The sequence below is a fragment of the Lolium rigidum genome, chromosome 3 (assembly GCF_022539505.1).
Source record: "Lolium rigidum isolate FL_2022 chromosome 3, APGP_CSIRO_Lrig_0.1, whole genome shotgun sequence".
Classification (NCBI taxonomy): Eukaryota; Viridiplantae; Streptophyta; class Magnoliopsida; order Poales; family Poaceae; genus Lolium; species Lolium rigidum.
The window spans coordinates 370,669,730-370,676,142 of record NC_061510.1 but is presented as its reverse complement, the minus strand read 5'-3'; positions in this window follow the sequence as shown (position 1 = coordinate 370,676,142).

Genomic DNA, 6,413 nt, shown 5'->3' with positions numbered 1-6,413 from the left:
ATCGAGCATAAATACTCCCTCTTGGAGTTAAGAGTAAAAACTTGGCCAGAGCCTCTACTAATAACGGAGAGCATGCAACATCGTAAACAACACATAGATAGATTGATAATCAACATAACATAGTATTCTCTATCCATCGGATCCCAACAAACACAACATATAGCATTACAGATAGATGATCTTGATCATGTTAGGCAGCTCACAAGATCCGACAATGAAGCATAATGAGGAGAAGACAACCATCTAGCTACTGCTATGGACCCATAGTCCAGGGGTGAACTACTCACTCATCACTCCGGAGGCGACCATGGCGGTGAAGAGTCCTCCGGGAGATGATTCCCCTCTCCGGCGGGGTGCCGGAGAAGCGATCTCCGAATCCCCGAGATGGGATTGGCAGCGGCGACGTCTCTGGAAGGTTTTCCGTATCGTGGCTCTCGGTACTGGGGGTTTCGCGACGAAGACTATATGTAGGCGGAAGGGCAGGTCGGGGGGCCACACGGGGGCCCCACACGCTAGGCCGGCGCGGGCACTGATGTCTACGCCCCCTCCTTTTCCTGTAGACAGTGTTGGGCCTCCAAGAGCAGAGGTTTGTAGAACAGCAGCAAGTTTCCCTTAAGTGGATCACCCAAGGTTTATCGAACTCAGGGAGGAAGAGGTCAAAGATATCCCTCTCATGCAACCCTGCAACCACAAAGCAAGAAGTCTCTTGTGTCCCCAACACACCTAATAGGTGCACTAGTTCAGCGAAGAGATAGTGAAATACAGGTGGTATGAATAAGTATGAGCGGTAGCAACAGCACCAGAAAAGTGCTTTGCCAAGGACAGTAAACAAGCAGTAGTAACGCAGCAGTAGTAACACAGTGAAACAGTAAACAAGCAGCGATAGCAGTATTTAGGGACAAGGCCTAGGGATCATACTTTCACTAGTGGACACTCTCAACATTGATCACATAACAGAATAGATAAATGCATACTCTACACTCTCTTGTTGGATGATGAACACATTGCGTAGGATTACACGAACCCTCAATGCCGGAGTTAACAAGCTCCACAATTCAATGTTCATATTTAAATAACCTTAGAGTGTAAGATAGATCAACACAACTAAACCAAGTACTAACGTAGCATGCACACTTGTCACCTTCATGCTAAGAAAGGAGGAATAGATCACATCAATACTATCATAGCAATAGTTAACTTCATAATCTACAAGAGATCATAATCATAGCCTACGCCAAGTACTAACACGGATGCACACACTCGTCACCATTACACCGTGTAGGAGGAATAAAACTACTTTAATAACATCACTAGAGTAGCACATAGATAAATTGTGATACAAAACACATTGCAATCATAAAGAGATATAAATAAGCACTTCACTATGCCATTCATAACAGTGAATAAGTATTCGTGAAATATAGCCTAAGAGACCCACACGGTGCACACACTGTCACCTTTACACACGTGGGACAAGGAGTCTCCGGAGATCACATAAGTAAAATTCACTTGACTAGCATAACGACATCTAGATTACAAGCATCATCATATGAATCTCAATCATGTAAGGCAGCTCATGAGATTATTGCATTGAAGTACATAGGAGAGAGATGAACCACATAGCTACCGGTACAGCCCCGAGCCTCGATGGAGAACTACTCCCTCCTCATGGGAGACAGCAGCGGTGATGGAGATGGCGGTGGTGATGGCAGCGGTGTCGATGGAGAAGCCTTCGGGGCACTTCCCCGTCCGGCGGCGTGCCGGAACAGAGACTCCTGTCCCCCAGATCTTGGCTTCGCGATGGCGGCGGCTCTGGATGGTTTCTCGTACCGTGGCTTTTCCGTATCGAGGTTTTAGGTCGAGGGGCTTTATATAGGCGAAGAGGCGGCATCAGAAGGTCGAAGGGGCGACGACACTATAGGGCGGCGCGGCCAGGGCCTGGGCCGCGCCGGCCTATGGTCTGGGGGGCCAGTGCCCCCTCTCTGGCGGTTCTCGTGTGTTCTGGATGCTTCCGGGCAAAATAGGAACCTGGGCGTTGATTTCGTCCAATTCCGAGAATATTTCTTTACTTGGATTTCTGAAACCAAAAACAGCGAGAACAACGAAGCGGCACTTCGGCATCTTGTTAATAGGTTAGTTCCGGAAAATGCACGAATATGACATAAAGTGTGCATAAAACATGTAGATATCATCAATAATGTGGCATGGAACATAAGAAATTATCGATACGTCGGAGACGTATCGGCATCCCCAAGCTTAGTTCTGCTCGTCCCGAGCGGGTAAACGATAAACAAAGATAATTTCTGGAGTGACATGCCATCATAACCTTGATCATACTATTTGTAAGCATATGTAGTGAATGCAACGATCAAAACAATGGTAAATGACATGAGTAAACAAATAAATCATATAGCAAAGACTTTTCATGAATAGTACTTCAAGACAAGCATCAATAAGTTTTGCATAAGAGTTAACTCATAAAGCAATAATTCAAAGTAAAGGCATTGAAGCAACACAATGGAAGATTAAGTTTCAGCGGTTGCTTTCAACTTGTAACATGTATATCTTATGGATAGTTGTCAATGTAAAGTAATATAACAAGTGCAATATGCAAGTATGTAGGAATCAATGCACAGTTCACACAAGTGTTTGCTTCTTGAGTTGGAGAGAAATGGGTAAACTGACTCAACATAAAAGTAGAAGAAAGGCCCTTCGCAGAGGGAAGCATTGATTGCTATATTTGTGCTAGAGCTTTTATTTTGAAAACAAGAAACAATTTTGTCAACGGTAGTAATAAAGCATATGTATTATGTAAATTATATCTTACAAGTTGCAAGCCTCATGCATAGTATACTAATAGTGCCCGCACCTTGTCCTAATTAGCTTGGACTACTGGATCATCGCAATGCACATGTTTTAACCAAGTGTCACAATGGGGTACCTCTATGCCGCATGTACAAAGGTCTAAGGAGAAAGCTCGCATTGGATTTCCCGCTATTGATTATTCTCAACTTAGACATCCATACCGGGACAACATAGACAACAGATAATAGACTCCTCTTTTATGCATAAGCATGTAGCAACAATTAATTTTCTCATTTGAGATTGAGGATATTGTCCAAAACTGAAACTTCCACCATGGATCATGGCTTTAGTTAGCGGCCCAATGTTCTTCTCTAACAATATGCATGCTCTAACCATAAGGTGGTAGATCGCTCTTACTTGGACAAGACGAACATGCATAGCAACTCACATGAAATTCAACAAAGGGTATTTGATGGCGTCCCCGGGAACATGGTTATCGCACAACGAGCAACTTAATAAGAGATAAAGTGCATAAGTACATATTCAATACCACAATAGTTTTTAGGCTATTTGTCCCATGAGCTATATATTGTAAAGGTGAAGAATGGAATTTTAAAGGTAGCACTCAAGCAATTTACTTTGGAATGGCGGAGAAATACCATGTAGTAGGTAGGTATGGTGGACACAAATGGCATAGTGGTTGGCTCAAGGATTTTGGATGCATGAGAAGTATTCCCTCTCGATACAAGGTTTAGGCTAGCAAGGTTATTTGAAACAAACACAAGGATGAAGCGGTGCAGCAAAACTCACATAAAAGACATATTGAAAACATTATAAGACTCTACACCGTCTTCCTTGTTGTTCAAACTCAATACTAGAAATTATCTAGACCTTAGAGAGACCAAATATGCAAACCAAATTTTAGCATGCTCTATGTATTTCTTCATTAATAGGTGCAAATTATATGATGCAAGAGCTTAAACATGAGCACAACAATTGCCAAGTATCACATTATCCAAGACATTTTAGCAATTTACTACATGTATCATTTTCCAATTCCAACCATATAACAATTTAACGAAGAAGAAACTTCGCCATGAATATTATGAGTAAAGCCTAAGGACATACTTGTCCATATGCAACAGCGGAGCGTGTCTCTCTCCCACAAAGTGAATGCTAGGATCCATTTTATTCAAACAAAACAAAAACAAAAACAAACCGACGCTCCAAGCAAAGCACATAAGATGTGATGGAATAAAAATATAGTTTCGGGGAGGAACCTGATAATGTTGTCGATGAAGAAGGGGATGCCTTGGGCATCCCCAAGCTTAGATGCTTGAGTCTTCTTGAAATATGCAGGGGTGAACCACCGGGGCATCCCCAAGCTTAGACTTTTCACTCTTCTTGATCATAGTATATCATCTCCCTCTCTTGATCCTTGAAAACTTCCTTCACACCAAACTTCTCATAAACTTCATTAGAGGGGTTAGTACATAATCAAAAACTCACATGTTCAGAGGTGACACAATCATTCTTAACACTTCTGGACATTGCTCAAAGCTACTGAAAGGTAATGGAACAAAGAAATCCACCCAACACAGCGAAAGAAGCAATGCGAAACAAAAGGCAGAATCTGTCAAAACAGAACAGTCCGTAAAGAAGAATTTTTAATAAATACTTCCGTTGCTCAGATCAGAAAACTCAAAACTAATGAAAGTTGCGTACATATCTGAGGAACACGCACGTAAATTGGCATATTTTTCTGAGTTACCTACGGAGAAAACAGCCCAGATTCGTGACAGATAGAAATCTGTTTCTGCGCAGAAATCCAAATCTAGTATCAACCTTCGATTAGAGGCTTCACTTGGCACAACAAAACACAAAACTAAGATAAGGAGAGGTTGCTACAGTAGTAAACAACTTCCAAGACACAAATATAAAACAAAGTACTGTAGCAAAATAACACATGGGTTATCTCCCAAGAAGTTCTTTCTTTATAGCCATTAAGATGGGCTCAGCAGTTTTAATGATGCACTCATAAGAAATAGTAGTTGAAGCGAAAGAGAACATCCAGAGGCAAATTCAAAACACATTTAAGTCTAACATGCTTCCTATGCATAGGAATCTTGTAAATAAATAAATTCAAGAAGCATAATGCAACAAGCATAGAAAGATAAAACAAGTGCAGCTTCAAGATTTTCAGCAAAAAGAGAGGTGTTTTAGTAACATGAGAATTTCTACAGCCATATTTTCCTCTCTCATAATAACTTTCAGTAGCAACATGAGCAAACTCAACAATATAACTATCACATAAAGCATTCTTATCATGAGTCTCATGCATAAAATTATTACTCTCCACATAAGCATAATCAATTTTATTAGTTGTAGTGGGAGCAAATTCAATAAAGTAGCTATCAAATATAGGAGGCATATTGTAATCATAATCAAATTTACTCTCCATAGTATGCGGCACCAAAAGGCTACTATCATTATAATCATCATAAATAGGAGGCAAAGTATCATCAAAGTAAATTTTCTCCTCAGTGCTTGGCGGACTAAAAAGATCATGCTCATCAAAACCAGCTTCCCCAAGCTTAGAATTTTCCATATCATTAGCAACAATAGTATTCAATGTGCTCATGCTAATATGTTCCATGGGTTTTTTAATTTTCGGATCAAACCATCCATGTCTTAAATCAGGAAATAGAATAAAAAGCTCATTGTTGTCCATTATGCCAAACTAGTGTAAACAAGAAACAAAAAGATGCAATTGCAGGATCTAAAGGAAATAGCTTCGAGTACTTACAACGGCACCGGAAAATAGCTTAGTAGCCGAGATCCGGAGTGTGAGTACCTTTTACCTTTCCTCCCGGCAACGGCGCCGAGAAAATAGCTTGATGTCTACGCCCCTCCTTTTCCTCGTAGAGCAGTGTTGGGCCTCCAAGAGCGAGAGGTTTGTAGAACGGCGGCAAGTTTCCCTTAAGTGGATCACCCAAGGTTTATCGAACTCGGGGAGGAAGAGGTCAAAGATATCCCTCTCATGCAACCCTGCAACCACAAAGCAAGAAGTCTCTTGTGTCCCCAACACACCTAATAGGTGCACTAGTTCAGCGAAGAGATAGTGAAATACAGGTGGTATGAATAAGTATGAGCAGTAGCAACAGCACCAGAAAAGTGCTTTGCCAAGGACAGTAAACAAGCAGTAGTAACGCAGCAGTAGTAACGCGATGAAACGATAAACAAGCAGCGATAGCGATATTTAGGGACAAGGCCTAGGGATCATACTTTCACTAGTGGACACTCTCAACATTGATCACATAACAGAATAGATAAATGCATACTCTACACTCTCTTGTTGGATGATGAACACATTGCGTAGGATTACACGAACCCTCAATGCCGGAGTTAACAAGCTCCACAATTCAATGTTCATATTTAAATAACCTTAGAGTGTAAGATAGATCAACACAACTAAACCAAGTACTAACGTAGCATGCACACTGTCACCTTCATGCTAAGAAAGGAGGAATAGATCACATCAATACTATCATAGCAATAGTTAACTTCATAATCTACAAGAGATCATAATCATAGCCTACGCCAAGTAC